Below are 26,243 nucleotides of genomic sequence, written 5' to 3'. Positions count from 1 at the left end.
TTCCACAGTCGTTCCAAATGACATATTTACAGGACGAGGAGGCCATCAACTCCGTGCATTCTTTTATTTTTTAATTTTTAGTAAAAGGTGTTTACACACAGTATTTTGATCATATCCTTCCCCTCCCCCAACCCTTCCCCACCTCCCTACCTACAAAACCTTATGTTCTTTTTCTCAAAAAATAAACCCACCAAAAATGAAATCAAAACTAACAACAACAAAAGAAAAAAACAAAAGAAAATCAGTAAAAAAAGAAAAAGAGAAAGAGTATACACACACACACACACACACACACACACACACACACACACCCCACATAGTGCTGGCTGGGCATGGGGCTTGACCTGGAGTTTGGTTGATATACAGTGACTCTCCATTGGGGAAAATTGTTGCTTCTTTTTCCAGGAGGTATCAATTGCAAATAGATTCTTGGCTAGATTAATCTTGTGTTGTCCATTTCCCCTTCTCGGTGCTGGCATTTTGAACCTGTGCAGGCCCTGTGTATACTGCTGAAGTATCTGAGTTCATGTGTTCATCAATCCTGCTGAGGCTGGACGACACTATGACCTTGGAGTCATCTACCACCTCTGCTGAAACATTCTTTCCACCTCCTCTTCTGCATAGATCCCTGAGCCTTGAGGGTTTGCTAAAGACATCCCATTAAGACTGAGTGCTCCAAAGCAGCACTGAAACTAACTGCTGTTATTGGATGATCAAAAGAAGCAAAACACACACAGAGGGGGAGAGGGAGGGAAGGAGGAAGGGAGGGAGAGAGGTATGTATAGCAAAATGGTATTTTTAATTTAGTAGACACATTTCAATTTCATTAAAGTTATAAAGATTTGGTCATATGATAGATGACAAAGATGATTGATAGATAGATAGATAGATAGATAGATAGATAGATAGATAGATAAATTTTTCTTCTTAACATAAAAGAATATTGTTCTAGGTTTTATTGTTGTTCTGGGTTAATTTTGCTAACTAAACTTACACAGACTTTCAATTTACTAACACTCATCTTCTTGAGAAGGCCACCAGCTGACAATGCTGTATTCTATAGATCTAAGAACAACAAACCACTGGTTTTACAAATTTGCAGAGAATTTGCAAAAACTAACCAGGACAAATGGCAAAACACTATCAATTTACATTGTATAGAAGAGTCACCCAGATGTTATTTTCAGAGAGAAAAAACAGTCATATAAGATAAAATAAATAAAAACCATGCCTTCAGAAGGCTGAAAATTGTTGCTGCAAAAATGATCTTGAAGAAAAATTAAGAGAGATGCTTTGAGGTGCTTCTAGAATATAAACCCTTTACTAAAGTGTGGCCTACCCACTACTAGTGTTTCATGCATGGTGATATTAAGAGGAAGGACAGAGCTGTACACTACTTTCCAGTGACTAGCATCATGATAGAAACAACCTGACCTTCGGCCTAACTATGAGCTCAGCTCTCTTTGTAGAAGTTCGGAGACATGAGCATTGGCAAGCCTTCCGTTGCTGTAAAAAGTAGCAAATACAATGTCATGTAAATGTATTCCATGCAAATAATAGCAACGCATCACAGAAGGGCTTAGCTCATCTCTCATCCTTGCAGCTGCTAGTAGAGCACACATATTTGAATCCTTAGTGCTCTGACTATGAATTAAGTCAGTGATTCATGAGGGGCAAAGGTTCTATATCAGGTTACCTACTCTCTCTGCATCATCTGACTTCTGAAAACAGGGACAGTGATACTTTTAGCAGAAAAAGATGTCTGAAATAGCTACTAAACTCTTTGGGCAAGGAAAGAGTACATTAAATAAACTTGAAATAGAATAGAGACAGAAAAGAGATTTTGGCAGTGCCTGGAAACAGAGATGGTGCTCTAACAGGGGTGTCCTCAGAACAGCTGCACTCAACACTGAGGTGGCTCACACAGCAACTTCCCTCCAGTTAACCGCATGTGGAAAGAAAGAAACCACTCACTCAGAGATGCATCTGTGAAATCAGAATTATGTCCTGACTCTTTCGTGTGGATTATTTTAAAGCCCCAGAGGGTAGCATGTCTGAAAGTCTTTTGTGGATTTCATAAAGTTATAGGCAGTTGATATTCTCCGTTTCAGTAACCAACCTGGCCTAAAAAGTGATGGTTCAAGCCCAAATCCAGAAGTTTTCACGAATCCCAACTCTTTCTCCCCATCACCTACCCATCCTTCAGCAAGCCCACTCCACTCTTACCTCCTGAACACATCTGTCTGTCTGTCCTCTTACCCCCGTGTCTTTTACTTCTGCTCTGACTGAGGCACCCTTTGTATCTCTACTAGCCTTCCAGTAACAGCAGCCTCCTAACTGAAAACATTCTATGATTTTACCTCACTAGACTTCCTTCCCTAAATGACAAGAAGTCAAACTTAAAAATAAATAAATCAAGACAGAACCAAAATTCATGTTCATAGAATTATTGGATAATCTCATGAAATAGTCTTGATACAAGAATTGCACCATACACGGCCAGCCCTGCCCACTTTTCCATCACATCCAGATCTGTACTTTACCTTACTCTCTGGCTCCAGCCTTCTTGGCTTAATCCAAGGCATTGCGATTTTATTCTAAAGTTTTTTGTGGCTTTAGATCTTATGACTTTCAGACTGTAAAGATCCACATGAAGTTCATTTTTACAGATATGAAGTCGCTTTTGTTCTTCATATGGATGTCAATGCTTCTCCTCCGTCTACTCAGGACAAAGCTGAACCTGAAGCAGCAAGGTGATTAAGCCTCATGACTACTATTTATTCTTCAGCTGATGTCTTTGGTTTCAGGTATGATCTAGGTCTACACAGCCCAAGGTAGATTGGTCAGCTAAAAAGTATCCAAGTGACATTGGCACAGGAACCCTTTCTCCTGGGTCCATTGACCCATACTGACTAGCCTTCACTATTTGAAAGACCTAAAAAAAGATAGGACTCTCCCCATATTATATGAACCTCCTAACTGTTCAAAGAAAACACAACATTCACTACTAAACACTAATAAACTACACAGACCAGCCTGCATCACTGGAGAAAAGATAGCGTTTGATAAGAGATGGATCCCAGAACGCTGGCAAGCCATAAACCAATCACAACTCTGCTTGCACTCGGTCTCCAAGAAGAACATAGGATGCTGTAGGGCAGAGGCCATGCTGCAGCTCATATCCAGCACACAGAGAACCCAGGACATGGCTAAGAGTGGTCTCCATTTCCTCCACAAAAGACCACACAACAAAATCTCAATAGACCACAAAACAAGGGGGGAGACTAACTCTCCAGAAAAAAAGAAGCCCAAAGGGCAGTCCCAAGGTGCCTGTAGGGTACAGCACTCTGAGTTTATAAGACAGTATCGACTATTGGCACGTGGTACAAACAAAAATATTCCTGCCTCTTCCCCTAGTGCTACAAGATGAAAAGGAAGTCATTTCCCCTCAAATGTACTCAAAAGAAAGTGTTATGAAAAACAGCAAAGAAAGAAAGAAAGAAAGAAAGAAAGAAAGAAAGAAAGAAAGTAAGAAAGCAAAAGAAAAGAAAAGAAAAGAAAAGAAAAGTCAAAATATTTCAGGCTGCCCTCCTGGTGGCTCAGGAGTCCTACTAACACCAACGTTCTGGAACTGTGTATACTTAAGCACAGCTGGGGATAGATGTTGGCTACTTCAGGAAGCCCATTGGATTATAGGCAACTCTTCCAGGAGAATGATGCTTCACAGTACACCAATATCTACCTCTTACAGTTCCCACAGTTCCATTCTTTGGACAGTATAAAAGAGATCTATTCTTGCTCTTCTTTAATCAGGATGTTTTTAAACATTTAGATAACAAGTAGCCCTACTTTGGTGTACCCTAATTCAGTCTAGCTATCTTTTTCTCCAAATAAGTCTCTATGATTGGCCATTAACCATCAACATCTTAATCAGTATCATTTACTCTGAATAGCTTAGAACCTGGGCACCTGTGTGAGGGGGAAGGAACAGTCTTTTTTTTTTTTTTTTTTTTTTTTTTTTTTGTTACTGACATGTTTGATCGTCCATGTAAAAGGCAGGGTGACAAGAAACACCTGCCAAGCAATGTTCTTTAGAAGCCTAAAGAGCATCTCTGCTCAGAAAACAAAAACAAATAGCTTGACTTTTATGGCTAATCCAGACAGAAACTGCCTTAGGTTGTTGTGGAAAGACAAATAGAATAAAATTTAATATTTACCTGTCACATTTAGAAACAGCTACTTCCTGTCCCTTATGCTTATGACTGCAGAAAGGGGCAGGGAGACTGTACCCATCTATAGTCTGTGCTCAATAGTACATATACACACACATATACACACACATATATACATCATATACATATACATCATATACATATTCTCTATTAATACTTTGAAAAGGAGTCAATACTTGGGATAGCCTAGGAAACACTCAGAAAAAGACCCCATCTCCCTGGGAGACATGTGGAACGTGGAGGGAGCAACTAATCTAAGAGTCCAGATGCTTCTCAATACAAACGAGTAGGATTTTTATAAAATAAAGATAGAAGATGAAGATGGGTCAATGGTCGGTGGGCCACCCTTGACCAGGACAGCTTAGATGTCCATGTCCTTGGTCCTCTAATTAAACTTTAATCTTATTTCAGAGATAAAGGACAGAAACACGGGAGGGGTTCCCTGGATTTCTTTGTTCCTCTTCCCAGCTTAGCCATATAAAATAAATCTCCTTTTTTTTCTTTCCATTATTAATTTGGCTCTTTTAATGGGCTTAGTCGGGACAGATGACTAAGTCACTTGTAGGGGCACAGACTGTGATGCCCACATTGAATGACATTGGGGCATGGTACATGAGAAGGTAGCAAAGGCATAAATAACATGGATGAAATTCCAGGCAACAGTCCAGTGTGGTAAGTGAGACATGCAGAATGGACAAGGCACGTGGAGGGGCTGAAACAAGAGACAGTGTCTGAGGCAGGCCAGCATGTAGAATGGAATCTCTGGGGGCAAATGAGGATGGCACTTTGAAGACTGAAGGGTAACAGTTCTCACCTACCTTTCCATTGTTCTCTCTAGAATGTTGGCTTGGCCCTGTCTCTGAACTCTCAGCATCTATCCCCTCATCCCAATCCCCCAAGGCTAGCTCTGAACAGCCCACACTTGGTAAGAACATTGAACAACCATTAAAAAAACAGGTTTTTAAACCCATATCATCAGAGTCAGAAAAAACTCCTAAGCCATGGAGAATGTTACACAGGATTTTTTAGAAATAGAACATGTAAGATATGCCATTGGGAAGGTTCAAAAGTTGAAAAGCTAGAAAAGATGGATCCTAGTCTTGAAAGAGGTCAGTGATAAGATTAAATCCTTGGCTATGTCTATTATTCATCAACCAAGACTAGACCAATCACATGGCAGACACGTTATTTAGAGTAAGACCCCAATTAGGAAAATATATGAGCATTAATCAACAAAAGCTCTTCCCTTAAATTAAACAAAATGATACTCAGTTGGAACATGATTTCATAAGGTATGAATAGTTGAGCTATCATGGTGAGATGCTTAGCACAAGGCAACCTCTCTAGTCCTCGTTGGACCATTTAGTTTTATTTGTAAAGATCTCACGCAGCAACATGACGAGCAATGAAAGCATCACTGAGCCAGATGGCGACCCCTGCAACGGGTCAGAGTGTAAATTTTAATTGACAAAATGAAGGTGCAGCCAGTACTGCTGACATTTCGAGCAGTGAGCATCCTGCTTCTTAATAAGTGGGGAATTCAGGGAGAAATGAATCTCCACACAGCGAACTCTTTCCAACGTAAGAGACTCCAATATTAAGGGTGTTTTTTTTTTTTTTTTTTTTTTTGCTTCAATTTTTGAAAGAAATATTTCTTCTAAGGGATTCATATTAATTTTGCATAATGTCAAACTGTGAAAGTCTATCAGAGACACATTTTACTTTGAACAAATGGCTCCCCAGTTTAATCTGTTTTCTTCTAGAAGAAAGGACTCCAAAAATCAGCCCACCTCTATCTCTATTCTTCAGGTACTGTACAATGATAAACCTTTAAAGATAAGTTAAAATTGTTCGGGAAAATTTATGAAGATGGTGTCTGGAATATTTCGTCTCTTTCCTTCCCTGGGTGTCATTCAGGAGACCATGGATTATTTATGTGTCAAATGGTTAGGTTTTGCGTGGTGAGTAGAAAGGGCCTAGTTGTCATGGTTATGAGAGATGAATATTATGTCAAAAGTCAGGTTCTCTACCAGTAGCCACAATGGTCAGAAGCACCACAGTGTACTTTCCATGGTCATGGAGTCCTCTCGGAGCACACTGAGAAACCAGCTGGTTTCCTCCAGCTGTGTGAATGTTGTACCCCAGTACTGTGGCATGATTGAGTCACTGACTTACAATGTGACAGGACAGACATGGCAAAAGCTCCAGGGCAATGCACACCCCAGCCTCTCCATCAGTCCAGAGATACAAGGCCAACCTGATTCTTTAGAGCCCAGCTCAGACCAACCGAGCTGTACCAAGAATCGTGTGTAACTGGACTGAAACTTCTGTCTCTGGGGTCAGCTGTGTACAGGCTTCAATCAAGTGAGAACGAGGCCTGGGCACCTGTGTTTTTTCTCTTCCTCTGCAGTGCACACACACACACACACACACACACACACACATACTCACACACACATACATACACACACACTCACACATACATACACACACATACATACCACACACACACATACACACCACACACACATACATACACAAACATACACACCACACACATACACACACTCACACACACATATATATACACACACACACAAACATACACATGGCGTTTCATTTCAATGGCACTTCTCAAACTCCTCCTGCTTAGTCCCCATACTGTCTTCTAAAATGACTCTTGGGGTCAGAAGATCTGGATTTAAGGTGTACTATCATTTAACTGATCTGGGATCTGTATAAAACACCATGATGATGACGGCACTCGTAGGCTCAGTAGAGGGGTTAAGAGATACAATGTATGGGCAAGGGAGATGGCCCCATGGGTAAGGTGCCTGCTGTTCAAGCATGAGATTCAGATCGTGAGTTCAGATTCCCCAGCTTGGCACAGTGACACGTTTCTGAAATACCGTGCCCAGTGCAGTGGGGGCAGCAGCAGGTGTATTTCTGGAATTCACCCACCTCACCTCTCAGGTGAGGTCAGAGAGCCACAGATCTATGGAAAGACTCTCTTTTAAAAACGAAGGTAGAGATGGGCTGGCCGTGTGGTGATAACACTTGCTGACAACCTTCCTTTGATCCCTGGAATTCAGTTAAAGATATAAGGAGAGAAGTGACTCCACAAAGTTGTCCTGTGATCTGCATGTGCGCCATAGCATACACGCACCCATGTATAGCATGCAGAGCTAGTAGCAATAATTAATAAAATATGTTCAAATGATAGAGATTAATGTCGAGGATACCCAGCATCAACCTCTATACATGTACACACATTCAAGCACACACACACACACACACACACACACACACACACACACAAGGATACAATATACACAGACACATGTATGTGAAATCAAGCTCTGTAATCCTTTCAGGACTATTAAGTGACACACAGAAGAAACTGATATGCTCCAATGTCAACTACATAACAGACACGGAGGCTGACTGGGGATGGACACAGGTCCCAGGGGCAGCCACTGCAGCGTGGCCACAAAGAATCCATCATAAGCAACAGAGAAAGTGGGCCTGCTGGTGACTCTGGGGGGCAGTCTGGAATACTCGCAAATAGGTCAGTGCTTAAAATACGAAAGAAGGAGGCAAACACAGCAGTGGAGAGGAACACAGCAATGAAAGTTTTAAGCAGACAGAATCTGTGAAGGAGAAAGATGGAAGACAGAAGCCTAGAGGGTGACAAGCAGTGCCATAGCAACCCACAGAGGGACACAGGAAAGGGAGTCTACAGACACTTGCTGCTGTGGGGACACAAAAGAGCTGGGTTATGTGAGCTACACTGAGCCCCAAATGAACCGGTTCCTAGCAGTCTGGGGAGCTTGACTCTCCTGACACATCTCCCTCATGGAAACCCTGGGGAACACAGTTTTCACTTTCCTTAATTTCCAGGGTGTGCTTGAAAAACCTGAAACAGTCCCCTAAGGAGAGTCCAATAGATCACTGCTGCCCAGCCTGGAGGGGCCTAACACCAACATGGTATTGTTTTAAAATTAAAAGTCAAAGTCTTTCATTTGGCCTAAGATTTTTGAGCCCTTTAAAATGTACTTGTGTGTCTGTGTGCAAGTTTGTTTGTCTCTCTATGTTTAATTGTGCTTACATCTTTATGTGTTCATGTTTGTTCATCCATATATGCTCATGTAGTTTGTGTGTGTGTGTTTGCATGTATGTGCTAGTGTGTGCATATATGTGAATGTATGGTCCTGTGTGCAGGTTTGCTTATAGAATGTCTTTCTGTATATACATGCATGTGTGCTATTTGTGTTGTTGTGGTGTTATGTTATGAGTGTGACTTTGTTAGTGTGTTCATGTATGTATGTACATATGTGTTTGTGTCTGTCAATGTGTGTGCATAAATATCTGCTTCTGTATGTGTACACATGCATTTGCATATGTGACTATGTGTATATTTGGTGTTTACATGTATTTGTGTACAAGTATCAGTGAATGTGTATGTGCCTATGTCAGCATGTGTCTATGCATGTTTGTATAATAACATGCTTGTATGATTGCATGCCTCTAAGTATATTTTAATGCGTTTGTACATATATGTGTACATGCTTGTCTATACTTATCTATGTGTATGATTGTGCACATGTCTGTTGTCTGTATGGAGACATGTACATATTTGTATGTGCATGTTTATGCATTTATGTATGTCTCTGAGTATATCATGTGCATATGTATTTGTATGTAGCTGTACATGTGCATTTGTGTGTGTGTTCATTTGTCTTTCTGTGTGCTTTTGTGCTTATGAGCCTCTGTCTATGTATGTGCATGTATGTTTGTGTACTTGTATGGGAATTCCCCTGTTTTTCCATGTGTGTTGGTGTGTATGTGTTTGTATGCATGCTTGTGTATACATGTGCTTTTTTGTGTGTAAGTGTTTTGTTTGTACTTGTGTTTGTGTGTATGTTTATTATGTGCATGTACTTGGGTTTGTGTGCTAGTGTGTCTTTTTTTGGTGGTCTTCATGTATATTTGTGTGTATCTATGTTTATGCTTATGTCTATTTGTGTGGGCATTTATTTATTGGTTATGCTTTCATATGTAGGCATGTATATGTAGGCATGTGTATGTTTTGTGGGTATTTGTGTGCATACATGTATGTTTGTATGTGTTCATGCATTTCTGTGTGTATGCATGTGTATGCTTTAGTGTGTGATTAGGTGAGGGTGTTTGTGTGTGCATGCATGTGTTTGTATGTGTGTGTGACTGTATCAGGTATATGTGTTTATTGTGTGTGTGCAAGATTTTGGGAATTGCTTGTTTTGAGACAGCATCTCACTATGTAGCACTGGATCGTTCACTATGTAGCCAAAAGTTACTCTTGAATTCCCAAGTGCTGGAATTAAAAGCATGCACCACCAAACTAGGAATGTGTTTGTGTGCATGTCTGCATGCGTGTGTATGTTTATGTTTCTCATATATGTTTGTACTCCCAACAATAATTCTTGATATCAAAAAAAGTCAGGATATCATCTAAATGAATACTACCTCAGGCAGACTTTAAACATGTAATGGAGAAGATGTGAAGACTAGATTCTTTGAATCTCAAAACGACCAGGATAGGTACAATAATCAGCTCATCACTCTCTCAGATGGACACCTATGCTTGTACAAAGCAAGGCCTCCTAAGACAGAATCCATAGATCAGCTTTAGGGGACCTGTGCAGAACAGTGGGAATTTAAACCTATCCTTTTTTTTATAAAATATGGATTTAACCAGATTCACAAAACCTCTCATCCCTGAACCAGATATTCCTAAACATTTTCCATCTGAGACTGCCCTGACCTGAAAATATTCTCAGCAATTTTCACTTTATTTAATTGTTCATTCCAGTCACTCAGGTTTCCATTGTATAATGACACTTGATGACAGACACATAATGACATGCAATGACACTTTTCCTCTTTTCCCCTGACCATGTTTTCTCTTCTCATTTAATGTCCACACCACCACCCCCTTTCTAAATTGATCTTTTACTTCCCCTTGCTCTTGTCTACCTCTAATTCAGTGCCTCTCTCTCCCATCTGCAGCATAGCTGACCTCTGTGCTTCTCTCCCAAAGCCATTGCCCCATTTAAAATCCTTTTTGTCTCAGTCTCTGTCACCTCTCTGCATATTCTTGTTCATCTGTTCCTATACTTATCCTCTAGCAAATGCCTGGAGAGTCATACAGTGTGAGTCACCGAGACATTAATAAGTTATTCTTTGTGAAAGCAGATGACATCACTAACCCACTGTCTGGGACATATGCCCTTGATTAGTTTGCACCACAGTAGAAAAGAGTGGATAATATAGTCTTCCCAGGTCCAGCTCTTTCCCTAAGGATGAATTCTAGAATCTTCTAAACTGAGGTTTGAGATATAGCCAGCAGACTTAGAACCAAGGGAAAGCAAAGTTACCAATTCATAAGATGTGGTACAGACAAAGAATCATCCTAAGAGGCCAATGTTCAAAACTAGATCTGATTGGAACATTTTAACCTAAAGTGCCCTAGATAAGGTTTAGCTATTTGTTACTGTGGCCTGAAGGAATGAGCTTGTACGGCCACACAGTGCTTAATGGTGTTGCGAGTCAGTGAATGTTATGTCATCTCCAGTCCTACCAACCATCATTAAGAGACAGTCACAGAGATAAACTAGGAAAGCCCCAGAGCTGGTGTATGTGGAAGCCTGGGCTTGAACACACTTTCTTTCCATTATGATACGATGCTTCATGTATTCCCAGTGCACCCCTCTCTTCTTGGTGGTGGATAGCAAGATCCTCAGCTGGTAGCAAAGAAAATACCAGGAACAGCCAAAGTGCCAGAGGCTCGCCCCCACCCCCACCCTTGTCACAGTCATTTTCTGTACCAAGTCTGAGAAGCCGGGGACCCAATGACTGACACTTGTCATCAGAATTTCAGAAACTATTTCATAACATGCTTCCCTACCCTGGAAAGGAAGCAGCATTCATTTTTTCATTCCTTTGAGGGGCACATAGTTGTTCTTTACTTTGATCACCTGGTACAGGAACCAGTGCAGGGTTTCTTAGGCACAGCCAACTCTCTTTCACCATGCCCAGACAATGTTCTGAAGGGTTTTTTTTTTTAAATTGGATCTGAGTGTGCCAAGCTTGTGCTGTGAAACTAAGTGAAGGTTACTAAACATCATTAGTCTTGCAATATCAGATGTCATTTCTGTATATGTGTCTTGTTTCCTTAGAATATGAGCAGGGGAGACAGGGTCTCTGTGTTAATAATAATGGTGACATATTCAGAGACAGTGATGGATAAGTTAATCTTAGCTGCTTCTGATAAATACTATGCCACTTACAGAAACAGGAATCTAGCAGAGTTCTACCTACAACATAGTCTCTTCCAAATATTACCCCCAGATTCCTAGTACATAAAATTGAGGGGACAAGATAAATGAGAGCCTTCCAAATGGTGGCTACTTTCTCTGCTGTGAGAATTCTCAGGGGTGCTCACTACAACTGTTTTGTTCTATGATGATGATAAATGTATTAAAACCTTACAGGAATGGAAGCCTGCAGAGGCTACAGGCAAACTGGTTCTACCCAGATTAAAAGGACTTCAAAACATGAAGAACAGCCAAGATTTATCCACTTTCGGAATCAAAAGTATCTATTACAGTTAGCCTTCGTGCAAGCATGCTACCTGCTAAACTCCATTCAAGGCGCACAATATCCATTGCTCTATTTAACTTCAGGTACAGTGTCAAGATAAGATACTATTTTATCTATTTTGTACATCAAAAACAGCAAGGTTCTAGCTAAGCATGGTGGCACATTCCTGTAATTTCAGCCCTCAGTAACTGGAGCCTGAGATTAGGGGATCCCGTGTCCAAAGCCAGCTTGGGCTACATAGCAAGACCATGTCTTGCTTATGTTTAAAATAAATAAAAAATAAGTAAGGTTCTCTGAAGGAAAGCTGTTTGGCTAGGTGCTGGGTTGGCTGAGGGATCTCATGGAACATTTCATGTGACATCACATGTCCCCCTGTCACCTGCTATCTCCACATCACTTCTGTGATGTACTCATGAGCATAGATGCCACCTCTACAAAAGAACCTCATTAATTACTCCATTAATTATTTTCTCTACTTGTGAAATATTTTATTTACATTCTGATAAAAGGACAATAATTAGTTTAGTCACATAATAAAAGTAAATCATCAGTATCCCATTTTCTAGCTTTGCTATCTGACATGCTATTTCAAACATGTCTAGGAACTAATGCCACTCTGACAAACCGTTACTACTATTGTTCCTGCTTAGAGAGATGAAGACACAAACACATCCAGGTTATAGATCAGTGACTGCTCTGTCTTAAGCACTCTATGAGGTTTGAGGGGAGTGAGAACAATCTCTACCTTAAGCCTATTTTACATGGTAAATGTAAACTCTGCTTTTTCTCCAGATGCTTCCTTGAGTCTATTATGTTTTCTAATTTGAAAAAACTCCAGCTCTATCTCCCCCTGGCAAACAGAACTAGTGTTATTCACACCAGGTTCTGCTGGGCTGAGGATCCTGAGGGTCTCAAAGTCCTCTATGGTATAACCACAGAGTGGCTGCTGAGCTGACTTAGGGCACATTTGAATGTTTAAAATGCCAGCATAACCACAGGTCAGACTTCCAAATGAGTGCTGACTGGCAGGAAGAGCAGACGTTCTGAAGGAAATGCCATGTGCCATTGAACCTCAGGTCCAGGATGGAGTCAGAGTGAACAGCCAAGAGTCTCAAAGGGAAGAGAAAGGAGAAAGCAGTCTCCCCTGCTCCCACCCCACCTCCCCTCCCTCAGCCCCATGCCTCTAGCTCTGCAGGTGAAAGCACAGCAGGCTAGCTGCAGTCACTGCCTGCCCCAGTGGGTCCCTTCTCTCTTATTTTACATCACTCACTCCCCCTTTTCTGACACCACTGTCTACTTCAAGCCTTTTATAATGCTTAGCTCAAAGTCAGCTGTTGACCCAGCTTTTGGTTTCTCATAGAAATTAAAAACCATCAGGAAAGTAGCTTCTCTGCACTCCCACTTACCAGTCCTACCCACAGCTCCATCTATAGGAGCAGGCTGGTTTTCCTGGATACAACAAACCTCTATACTTCTAGCTAAAGTCCACTGTACTGCCTGACTTTGTGTCAAGTTGACACAAGTTAGAGTTATCACAGAGAAAGGAGCCTCAGTTCAGGAAATGCCCCCATGAGATCCAGCTGTAAGACATTTTCTCAACTAGTGATCAAGGTGCGGGAGGGCCCAGCCCATTGTGGGTGATACCATACATGGACTGGTAGACCTGGGTTCTATAAGAAAGCAAGCTGAGCAAGCCAAGGGAAACAAGCCAGTAAGCAACATCCCTCCATGGCCTCTGCATCAGCTCCTGCTTCCTGACCTGCTTGAGTTCCAGTCCTGACTTCCTTTGGTGATAAACAGCAATATGGAAGTGTAAACTGAATAAACCCTTTCCTCCCCAACTTGCTGCTTGGTCATGAAGTTTTGTGCAGGAACAGAAACCCTGACTAAGACAACAACCTATGTTTATATTGAAGCATTCATCTGCCCGAGCCTCCTCAGAGACTTTGTTCTATACAATGGCTCACCTATGAGCAAGCAAGCAAACTGTTTATCAAGGTTCAAAATCCATGCCTTAACTTCATTGATACCTCTGGCTCCTTCCCTATTTTTTTTTGCTCCCCAAATTATGATCAGAACTTGTCTCTCTTCGATGTCTTCTGTTCTTTCCCTTTCCCTTCACCTCCACATATGCCCATTACAAACAAATTCTTATACTTTATCTTATTTGATATAGAAGTGGCATTTGACCCTGGGAGTCATGGTTTTATTCCTAAAGTTGCTGGGTTTATTTTCTAGACCATAATTCTCCCTCGGTCCTCTACCTACTCTGTTAGCTGTTCCCAGTCTTTATTGGATTATATTTATATGATCACCTAAATGTACCTGAGGCCAGGACTTGTTCTCTGGATCTTCAGCATGTGAGTTTCCTCTGTTCATGGTCTTCTTTCCTTGTGGATTTGAACACTACATCTGTTTTAATAATGTTCTGATTTATAACTCAATTCTAATCATTCATCTAGCCACATCTTGATAAATATAACTGTCAATGACTATCTACACCTGGACTTGTAAAGACACTTCAGATTTGCCATACCAGAAATAATGAATTCTTAATTTGTGGTCCTCAAACCTGTTCATCTTACAGACATGCCGATCCCAGTGAGTTTTAACTTCATTTTCCCAGCTGCCCTGGTTAAAACTTTGGGATAATTTGTAGTTTCTCATCTCCCCCTCCTCTCCATAGCAGCAGGGATTCTCGCTCCAGTATCCAGAACAGGACCACATCTCCCTATTTCCACTCCCAGTGCCTTAGTTCCACCCACCACGATTTCTTTCCTAAATTAATTTAAGGCTGTCTCACCTCTTTCCTTCTAACCATGTTCACAGTCTATTTACTGGACAGCAGTCAGAATAATCTTCTAAAATGTAAGTCAGGCCCTGTTATTCCTCTGCTCAGAAACCCTAGTTCATCACGTATCACAGAATAAAATTCAATCTTCTTACTGTTTGTGATAGATCAGCAGCACAATCTCACGGTTTTGGGTTTCAGTTTTGGTTTCTATGTGATGATGGCCTGGCACGAAAGAATGTCCAGAATTGCTTTTCTCCTTTGGTTTAGATTTAGCCATCACCTTGTTTCCTCTTTGACACTCGATCTCTACTCTACTTGCAAATACCATCAACTATATCTTCAAAACATCCCACAGACCTAATCACTTCCCACCACTTTCATTACCTCAGACTGATCTACCATGATCCTATCAACACTATTTTAGACCGTCCTCGCTGGCCTCTTGTGTGTACTCACTCACAGCTTTCAGAGGGTAACCTTAACGAAATGTAAGTAACGTCCTAGGATTCCTGTTTCTAAAGCCTCAGTAGCTTCCCGGCTCAGAGAAAATTCCAAGTTTTTACTACATATGAACAGGCAAAAGTGGATATTCCCATAATAAGTATAAATCTGGAGAAGTGATGGGACCAGAAATCGTAAGTATTGAAGAGTTAATCTCAGGTCATCAAAGAGAGACAGTTTATCATTTCAAGAAATGTGGCCATGAGCAGAGATTAAGAACAGGACAGCTATGACAGTGGCTTAGGGCTGACACAGGATCCATTCACAAGATACAAAGCAAGTGAGAATCCATCCTATGAAAAGTGACCAAAGAGGTGAATAGTAGAACACAGGGAGTTACTGTTCAACCTCAGGAAATAGAAGACCTTGAAGGCTCAGCTGAAACAGCTTCAGACAGAGGCAGGGAATGCATTTGAATGAGCCAGAAAGGAAGAAAAGATTGAGGGACTATGGGTAACTCATCACTGAGGAAGATTCCAAAGATAATAAATATACATAATTTGAAAGTTATTCTGATATTGATTGTATTTATTGAATAACCCAATGTCTTTAGAATCCATAGTGAACTCCTAGCAAACATTATTACAATCAAAGCATAATTCAATTCCAGATATATTTTCCTTTATTAAATGTTTTTCAATATGACTATAAAGCATGTGTTTTATCTTAGTATGGGGTCTCTAGTACAGTAAAAATTATCAACATTTCCAAAAAAGTGATTTTCAAAACCTAGAAAACCATTTTATTGAGAATTACAGGGCCTTGTTTATAATGTTATACTGAAAAATTAGGAACAAAATAATTGATATTTTCATCTGTGAAACATATACTTAAGCATACCCAAGTACTAAAGAAACTAGATAACAGTAGAATTCAAATGAGTATGCTGCATAAGACTAACTTATGGCCCTTTCACCACTGTATAGATTGACATGTATTCATAGTCATATGCATATAACCAGCCCATTCCCGCACCTAACCACTACAGATCCTCTAATACCTTTCCAGTTGTTTCAAAGACAAAACACTAATCTCCTTTCCTCCATCCTTGCTCATTTATCAAGTTAGCTACTCAGTGGCCATAACAATCTTCCAGGTGTCAATGGGCTGTATTATTTCTCTGCTCTGAGACACACGTGTCACTGGGAAGACAATCCAATGGAAATCTAACAACTTAATCAGAGCACAAGGAGCCATAAGCGGTGAGTGTTTTCCTCAAGATGCTCTTCATCAGGTACATACAACAAGCGCATGTCTGAAATCCTCATACGACAGCCTTAGCAAATCGAGTACTCCTCATCCAGTCTTTCAGAATCCAAAGCCCTTGAGACTTCTCATCGCTTACTTTCTCTCAACTGGGATGTCTAGTTGAGCAGTTATATCATCTCTTGTTTAAATTTATTCCTTAAGTAAGTAAACTTAAGTATACACATTTTTATAAATAACCATCTTGACACTACAACATTTGTTAACTTTTAATGATAAGAAACAAGGTAATCTTGTTCTGGCCAATCAGAAGGTCCTAGAAGCTTCATCATGTAATTATCAGGTTATAAGCACTCAAAAACCCTGTCTGCTGAGTGGTACTTAGGTACTATAGCCACATGTCATAAATTCTCTAGAACAATAATTCAGTTCCTGGTAGTGGTGGGAGGAGAATGGGGTGGGGGAGAGGAGGAATGGGATGAGGAACTGGGGATGGTGAACCTGGAGGAGGGGCAATGACTTTTTTAAAATTCACATATATTTTTTGAATTGTATTTAGTACTTATCACCAAAAATATTTTTTAAAGTTCTGTCTCATTGTGCTTTTTAAAAGATTTTATTTTAAAAGATTTTATTGTTTTGAAATAACTCTTATAAAGCCATACAAGTAAGTGTGGTAAGCTATGGATGTGAAAGTAGATGTAGGAATGCTTTTAATCAGTATTACTAGAAAATAAAATAAAACAAAAACATGATTAATATGTTATTTTTATTTGCCTGTTAAATGTTGGAAGATATTTATATTTTAAAGTAAACTTTAAAACTATTTCTTCATTGAAAAAATACTTACTTGATTTTATGTATATGAATATTTTTGTCTGTATGTATGTCTGGACACCACTGTATGTATATGGTACCCAAAAAGACCAGAAGTATTAGATGCCCCGGAAATGGAATTACAGACAGTTGTGAGCTTCCGTGTGGTGCTGGGACTCAAACCCAGCAAAGAGGCCAAAAGAAGGCATGAGAACCCCTAGATCTGGAGTTACAGGCGGTTGTGAGCTGGATGCTTAAAACAGCAAAGGTGAAGAAATCCCATTATCTCGTGTTATCCTCAGAAATTCCCCCCACTCTTTCATGTTCCCGTTATAGCCAACCCAAAGGAGCCCCTGGCCTCTGGTGGCCTGAAGAGTCAAACATCTATCTTCGCCATGGCTTCTCTCAGTGGCAGTCACACCCCATGTTTGGTTGAACGGTGGGCTTCATTTTGGCCCCGTGTATTGCTACTGTGTTATTACATTCGCTCTTTCACAGACTCAGTCAGTTTTCTCCAAACTATCCCAGGGGTGTAGGAAATTGTGAGCCTTCACACCCCACCTCCAGCAGAAAACTTACTGAGCAATGACCAGTTTTCTGCAATATCAATGGGAACCAAATGAGCACGGCAGAATGAGGTCCACTCCTGAGCGTTTCCACCTGCCTTAAGTCCTCCCTCTGCCCTCTGGAGCCACACCCATGCCCTGGCTAACCTGCTCAGGGTCTGGGACTCTCAGGCACGCACAGCATGCCAGAGACAGCAGGAAACCCCCACTGGCCTATGGGTTCAACCCTTCATTCTTAGAATGGCCTCCAACCGCCTTCACCCCCACCCCGCAGTGGAGAGCAAGACCGCCTCTTGGAAGGATTTTTCTACATGTGTGAATGGAATGGAGGGGTGACTGATGGCTTGATGAATTGTGCACTGAACTCTGACTTTTAGGCACTAAATATAGACAGCACACATGCTGGACAGCTAAATATAGTAGTGTTGGCAAGAAGGGGTGAGGGAGAGTCTCCTGGGACAGACTGGGGGAAAGCTGAGAGTAAACCCACAACTGCCCCCAGCTGCTGGTTAATATATCGCCCCTGCTGGGAAGGGCGCTTCAATTTCATTCAGACATAATTTGTTTGTCAGAGTGTTTGTTGGGAGCCATTTTTCTGTTTATAAAACAAACAAGCACGCAGCTCACGTGGCCTGTATCTGCTTCCAGCAAGTTAGCGGTTCTCCACTGGGCTAAGCTCAATGCTGTCCTCATTGGGGTGACTTCGGATCTCCTGGTGGGTTATTTCTAATTCTGTCCCACACTGGCCCAGATCTTTCTTGTTTAGTTAGATAAGATGACTCTAATTATTGAGGCTGAAGGTCAGGATGAGAATGGATCGCTAAGGCTGCCAAACTGTATGCCCCAAAGCGCCCTTTCTGGTTCAAGAACACAACCCGCCCACACCCACCCCCGCAGGGCATACTTTGAAAAAGCCACTTAGGTCTTCATCTTTGCTAAGGTTAGGGCCAATGGCTAGAGCAAGGGTCCTCGGTCCCAAGCCTCTCTCCCAGCAGCAAGAGAAGACAGCATTAGGGCAGCATTCAGACTCTTTTGGAAGAAGGCAGCCAGTGCCTTGTGGCACTGTTGCAGAAAATGAAATGTCTGTCAGCCTCACCCCCCCCCGCCACCCCCCCGCCTTTCTCTCTCTGTACTGCTACCGCAAAAAGCCACCGTGGACAGGGTGGACAGGAAAGGCATGATACGCATCCATTTACAATTTTCCCTTCATTAGCAAGAAGCCTGTTTCTCTCCTGGGGTGAGACAGAGATAGCTCATCTGCATTTTGATCGCTGCCTTTGGATAATGACAACCGAAAATAGATCTGAGCTCCCCCTAAGACCAGTTTCCATTAATTAGGCTTAATTGTGTGACCGAAGCAGGGTGCAGAGATCTCCTTGCCTGTCCATGCATAAATCATATCTGATTTATCCCACTGTGTTTTCCTTTCTGTCTCCCTGGTTGGTCTTCCTCATTCCCATCACACCTCCCAGTGCTAGAACCCAGGAGCCTGTCTGCCCCTCCCCCTCTCCTCCCTGACTTTGAGAAATTAGCCTGCCTTATCTCAAAACAAGGAGATTTGCCTACAGAATGTTTGGATGTCATCACCATGCCCATCGGTCTGTAAGTGACACTCTGTGTGTGTGTGGCCATGGCTTTTTTTTTTTTTTTTTTTTTTTTTTTTTTTTTTTTTTGCTAGGGAAAAACTTTCCCAAGGGTCTTAATTGGACTAATTCTCAGCATCTCTAGTAGTCATAAACTATTGTCAAAGTGGTATGAAGCAAAGTCACAGTTTTCTGCCGTTCTGTGACAGAAATGGAAGATGTCACTGAATACTGAGGGGATGGGGACAATGTGTTGGTATGAGTACAGCTCAGAATCTTCATGATAGAGACTGGGTATGTTAGGTACATTAGGATAAATACGGCTGTGATGGAGAAGACTGGGTATGTTAGACACATTAGGATAAATGTATCTGGTCTCTTGACAGAGAAAGCTATGCTAGTTTGTGACAATGATTCCTCTAGCTGGGGTCTAAGACACTCAGGATGCAGAGGCAGGTCTCTGAGCTCGAAGCCAGCATGAGTTCCAGAACAGCCAGTGCTACAGAAAAATCCTGTCTTAAAAAAAAGAAAGATGAATAGAAAATAAACGGTGTTTGTCTCTGTGTTGTCTGGTACAGATTTGATCTTATCTTGTGGAAATAAAAATGTAATCTCAAACCTTGTGGGTTATTCCACTATAGTACTGTGTGTGCATTTTTTCATAATTGTCCTTGGAATTTGAACCCATGTGGCCTCCTACTCACTCTCTAATTATTTAATGGGTTATGTAAAATCTCTGTCTTGTCATGTTGTATTTGTATGTGAGTCATGATTTTACCTGGTTGAAATTGTGTTTCAGCACAAAATTTCACTTACTATTGGCAGCTGCTATATTACATGAGTGGTTATTTGCTATGGCAACTTCAGCTCCATTTTCATAAAAGAAAGTGCCAGAAAATCATAAAAGGTCATTTTGCAGATGAGGCTCTGGGTGGTAAATCAAGCCCCTCACCCCATACCAAGCAAGCCAGAGCTATGCGAATTGTCGTAGCCAAGGCTGTGATTTTTAAAAACCCTTTTCTGCTACATTAAGACAGCAACTCTATTGAATTGGATAAACACTGAGTTGAACAAACAGATAACCTTTGCCCTACTGAGCACTTCATCAGATTTTCGGAGAAATAATCCACACAGTGTCCTCTCCAACCGAAAAAGCAAAGTCGGGGAAAGAGGCGATAGGCGTGCGAATTTACAGAAAAACCCCCGGCACACACCGCTTGCTTTTCTCAAGGCCTTCAGGGTAGCCTGTCCAACTGAAGCTTTATTATCTGGGACTTGTCCTATTTCTTGTCGCTATACTCAAAGCCCTAGAGGGCAGCAGCGCGCCCAGAAGGACTTAGCCCAGTTCCTCCTGCAGAGTCCTTAGTCGTCTCTCACCCTGTATACCCCACTCACTGTCACAAGCAAACCCCGACAAGGCAGCTGTCCCACCCACCCCATCCCCCATCCCCATGTCTGAGCACTGTGGCAGTAAGGCCCTGGGCTCCAATACTGTCTTGGTGGGCCCCTGCGGCAGGCTCCCCCAGCCTCTGCACTGCAGCATTGCAGATCCTGCGGCTCCTTATGCTGGGAGCTCAGCACTGCTTCTCCACCCCCACCCCTCCCGGGCAGCTCTGCGCAGCCTCTGAGCCAGTTTACATAAGCCAGGCACTCACAGCAGTGAGCTCACCTTCTCCCGGAGAGACAGTAAAAGCTGAACCGCTACTAGATTGCTTCCCACAACCCCACCCCTGACCCTCAGGAACAGTCAAATGGTCATAGCCTGAAGTTGAGAAACCCCTGCAGGAAATACCCCGACAGGATAGAAAATATCTCACCATGGACAGCGATCTCTTCTTCCCAGGGGTGGGAAAACAACCACGCTTGGCAAGGCACTGTTTTGACCTCTGGTAATGCAGAGCTTCCTCTAACCCGCTGCGACAGGCAGGGTTAAAGCCAGCCGAGGGCGTCAAACCTAGTTTGCCAAGAAAAATGAAGGGCAAACTGGTTTGTGCTGGATCCTCTTAATCATTTCACTTACTGACTGACCTTGTAGGTAATTTTTCTACCCTTCTCTCCCGGCTTTTCTAGAATGTTCTGTGGAAGCATGGAGAGTTTTCCCCAGGGCAATAGGCCAGTCCCAATTTCACGCTGACAAAAATAAGTGGTGTTATGCATTTTCTTTATCTCCAGCCAGTTTCTGCTGCCTTCTTCCACCCGAAGAGACTTGAACTCTCACTCCAAAAAGCCAAAGATCCTCTCTGCCTCTCACCTTCATTTTTGCCCTTCAGAGAAAAGGATGTAGATCAAACCACAGATATGTGATTCCTCCCCTCCAAGAAGGAAAGAACTCATTCTGATCAACACCATCATACCTAGACAGGGAATTGCATAAAAATGCCCTTTCCAGGTGGGTGAGATTATTCTGCAGTAAACATGCTTGCCCCAAAAGCCTGATAACCTGAGTTCTAGTCCTGGGCTCCACATAGAAAGAACTGATTCCATGATTTGTCCTCTGATGTCAACATCTGTGCTCTCCCTCCCTCCCTCCCTCTCTCTCTCTCTCTCTCTCTCTCTCTCTCTCTCACACACACACACACACACACACACACACACTTACACACACAAACACACACAGGTAAGTAAATAAACCATTAATTGATTAATACTTCTAGTTGGCATATCCCTCTATAAGAACTAGAACTGCTGTTTGCTATCCTCCGGGCTTCCTGCTCCAGCAGGGTCAGATAGGGAGAACCTGGACCTGGTACAAAAACATCAGGGCTGCCCAGTGTACCCTGGATTAAGGAGAGGACATGGAACCTTTGGTCTGGAATGTCATGGGCACACTCAGACAAGCTGGTCACTCAAGACAGAGACAGGATGCTAAAGGGTTTTGCTTTTTCTTGGAAACTTGAGCTCTGGGTTGAAAAGATTTTCTTTTCTTTCCCAAAATATATGAGAGTATTTTCTCTCTGAGGAATTGCGGTTAAGACAAAAGATAATGCTCCCTGAGCATCTTAGAAACTTGACCAGCGGAACTTAGAGAGGGCTGTAAACAGGGCAGGCTTCTAGAAGTAGGGTCAAGACATCTAACAGACTAATGATGTTCAGGACATTTAATCTCCAGCTATGTCTTGCTTATGCCAGCTGGAGTGGCACAGGCATAAAAAAGAACGCCAAATCCAGGATGGCATCCCCACACATGCCCTTGGCTGCCGCTACCCCCACCTGAGACTTAGAATAGCAACAACCACCCTCTGCATGGCATTTACTGGGCATCATGGGATTGAGATGCCGTCTCTTAGAAGTGCCAGATGCACCATCATGGAAGGAGCCCTGGCCTACAGTTGGACACCCAAGTCCTATTTTCAGGCTGGTCCTTCTGTCTGGGGACCTTAGTCAAGCTCTTAGGCCTTCTCAAGTGAACTATAAAATGTGGGGAATGTTTTCCATCCCTTCTTTACTACTTATAGTGAGGATTAAATGAAACCAAATTGACTTCCAATAATGTGAATGCCATAGACCATCATCAACAATTCCCAGAGTATCTTTAAGTCCTTATTTTCCTAGATATCCTGAATATCTTGGGGTGTTTTTTGCTTGTTTGTTTGTTTGTTTGCTTGTTCCTGTTTGGGAGTCATCGATCCACTATGGATAAATCCTTGGCTGTTTTGAGCATTTTTTTTTCTTTTTGCATATCTTCTTAAATAAGAAATCTTGTAGTCTGTTATTAAATCTTTCCCTACATTTCTGTGGATTGAATTTACACACCTTACACGATGTTCAGCCAGAACTTCAAGTACCAAAATGAGAGGAGGGGTGGTAGCCATCCATAACCAGACGCTATAAGGGGCACCTGCAGAGAGCAGTTGACCTTGGTAGATTTTCAGAACCTTGAATCTCTAAGAATCTTCCATCAGCATCAAAGCAGGATTGGATGGGCTATGTGGAAGGAATACTAAGTAATCTGTCTAGTTCAAGAGGCTGTCAGGATTAAATGAGATTGTGTAACGACCCAGGATTCATTGTAATTTGCTCAGTGGAGTCCCATGTGCATGTGAAAACTCAATGGAGGCTAGAGAGATGGCTCAGTTGTTAAGAAAACATGTGCTTGCTACGTATGTGTAAGGACCAGGGTTCGAATCCTAGTGCGTATGTTACAAGTCAAGCACCTCACACAAACCTGCAACCCCAGCTTGAAAGGGAGTTGGAGCAGACACGGGAGAATTCCTGGCTCCTAATGGCTTCCACTCTAGTTGAGAAAACCAGAGTCCTCAGTTTTTAAATGATCTTACTGCAAAGATAGGCAGAGGGTGATAGAGGAGGCCTTCTTCTGGTCTCCACAGGTGCTCACAGGCTTGCACACATGTACACACAAGCACATATAACTCACAGACATATACACATAAATGAATATTTTAAATATCAAGGTAATTAATTTTGTGGTTTTATATATATATATATATAAAACAAATGTATAACTACTGTTAATATATGTTAGTGTCATTCATTATATTCAAGCATTATGCAAATGGCACAATCTTTTACCTTAATTTTTTCATTATTATACCAAGCAAAAACTACCACCTCATTGCATTTAAACTACCTATTCCCCCCTCGCTGTAAGCCCAGATCCTTCTAATCTACTCTCTGTTTCTGTGAACTTGCTTATTCTAGCTCTCCCATAGAAACAGACTAATCAGGTCTGTTACTTTCTGTCTGGATTATTATGCTTGTCCTAATGTTTCCTTTGTCTCTCCATTCTCCACTGGCTGCCGAGCATTTGAATTGTTTTGACTTTGGGATTTTTATAAATATACTATGGTGAACATTAGCACGTGAGCATCGGCTTAAATGGAAATTCTATGTTTAGCTCCTTATGAAACCACCAAGCTCTTCTCCATGGGAGTTAAATGATTTTCATTCCCACCAGCAATAAAGCTTCCATTTTCTGCACTTCCTCAACAGCACCTGTTATTTTCTGCTTTTTCTTTGAATCAGTGACAAATAGTATACAGATTTAAAGGCGCATCAACACATGTAATCAAGTAGGCAAACGTTATCAATCCATAGATGCATGCCAGTTGAGAATCAACTATACACCAGGTACTCCATTTAAAAAAAAAATGCTTCTGAGGAAGGCAAGTTATATGTCTATGCAGCTGGGCTCAGATAAGAGGTGAGAAAGCTGGAAATGAAGATAGGTGTGGAATTTGACAGGGAAGTTTGACCCAACTAATTGTGCAGCAGAAAGAACTGTGTCAGGTAACTATGGCTGTTAAGCAAGGACTCAACACTTCTGCAGTGTAATCCTGTTCTTTGCATGTGGTGCTAAGCTCTAAAGACTACAAGCAGTCTTTGTTCATCTGCACAGTAACTTGGGAAATTGTATTATAGTAACTGTTTGCTAGTTATGCACTTGAGGTTGAAATCCTGAGTCTATAGATCCACTGGTATCTGTCTTTTCATTACAGCCCCTCCCCAGGACTGTCCACAGTAGCGTCTGTGCTTTGGAAGATGAAAGTGAGATTATTATACCTTAGATGTTTATCACGGACACCGCATGTCCACCAATTCTCATCCTTAGGTTTCCTTGCTTCCCGAGACTCAGGTGTGGTTGTTCTTCCTTTGTCTCAGAAAGGTGGTGAAGCAAACTTGAGGCTCACAACTCACCAGCGACCTCAGATTGTTTACTCAGATCAATTCATCCTCACATAGAGGTGCCAAGCTGGAAAAGAAAGCAGTGTGTGAGAACTTACAGCCATTTGAAGTCCAAGCTGAATTTTAAGCTTCCTGAAACTATAATCTATGTCAAATAGAAAGCAGACTACTATATAATTAAAGGAAAAGGGAAAATAGCCCACTGTCCACACCACTGTGTTTACTACATAATAGGCACTCCAGGAAAAGAAGGAAACCAGGAGTAACTTGAGAACAGATATCACATCTTGTACTTCCTTGATTCTAGAATAGGCACTCCTATTTTTTCCTATCTATCTGTTCTTTATTTAACTTTTCTCATTTTTAGTTGAAAAAAAAAATGATCACTTGGAACAAAGACCGCCTTCCTCAACCTTCTGTGAGGCTGAGCCTACCAAGAAGACTACACTTGAGATTGCATATGCAACTTCTGAAAAAAAATGCCCTTGAGAATAGAAAATGAAAACCCTGGGTTCCAAGGATTTCCCACTAGCCTTGGTCTGAATGACCCCTGATTTACACTGCTAAAGAAGAAAAAGAAAAAGACACTGAACTATAAGTTTGAGTCACTAGTGCTCTGGACTTACTGTCATTTACAGATAAACCTGTTCCTCTGTGAGAGGCCACTTCAGTCCCTAGGGGGGAAAGTCCTTCATTCATTCCATAGTTGGTTAGGATAATATAGTCAATTCAGAGAATATGTTGGGCATATTTTTTTCATATTTTTTGGAAGTTTAGGTAATTCTGATTCTCAGATATATACACACATATGTAAGGGATGAGGCATTCATCCTAGTATGGTTAGCAAGGCAGTCTGAGGATCACACACACACACACACACACACACACACACACACACACATCGTGTACATAGATGGGTAAGGTTTATGCAGTGCAAAACATAGCAGTCATCCAAAGAACAAGTTCAAGAATTGTCGTTCACTGCTAAAGTAGAAATTACAGCATCATTTGGGATCAACTTGCTAACAATAAACATCACAATTTTAAAATGATCCTTCTTTATTATACAGTGATTTCTTTTTTCAGAGATCAGCTCTAAGGAAAAAATGTGGAGAAACAGTGGTGCTCAAAACTTTCATTGAAGGACTAAGTAGGGAGACAGTTTCTGCACCTAAGGATTCAGTCAATAAATAACTCTGTCAGAAGTGTTGGATTAACAGCTAGTTGGCATTCTCCTTCCCAGGGAGTTGGCTGAAGAAAG

At 41.6% G+C, this 26,243-nt stretch overlaps 1 long non-coding RNA gene across 1 annotated transcript in view; it reads right to left on the bottom strand.

Annotated features, from left to right (window-relative positions):
- Positions 1 to 21,217, bottom strand: part of LOC308429965 — a 90,493-nt gene extending 69,276 nt beyond the window's left edge. The window contains exon 1 of the long non-coding RNA XR_013975335.1: positions 21,157 to 21,217. This is a non-coding gene — a long non-coding RNA (uncharacterized lncRNA). The remainder of the gene's footprint in view (positions 1 to 21,156) is intronic.
- Positions 21,218 to 26,243: the final 5,026 nt, after the last annotated feature.

This window comes from Micromys minutus, assembly GCF_963924665.1.
Source record: "Micromys minutus genome assembly, chromosome: 1".
NCBI lineage: Eukaryota > Metazoa > Chordata > Mammalia > Rodentia > Muridae > Micromys > Micromys minutus.
Note: the sequence above shows the minus strand (reverse complement) of the source record. Positions and strands in the feature narration are given on the sequence as shown.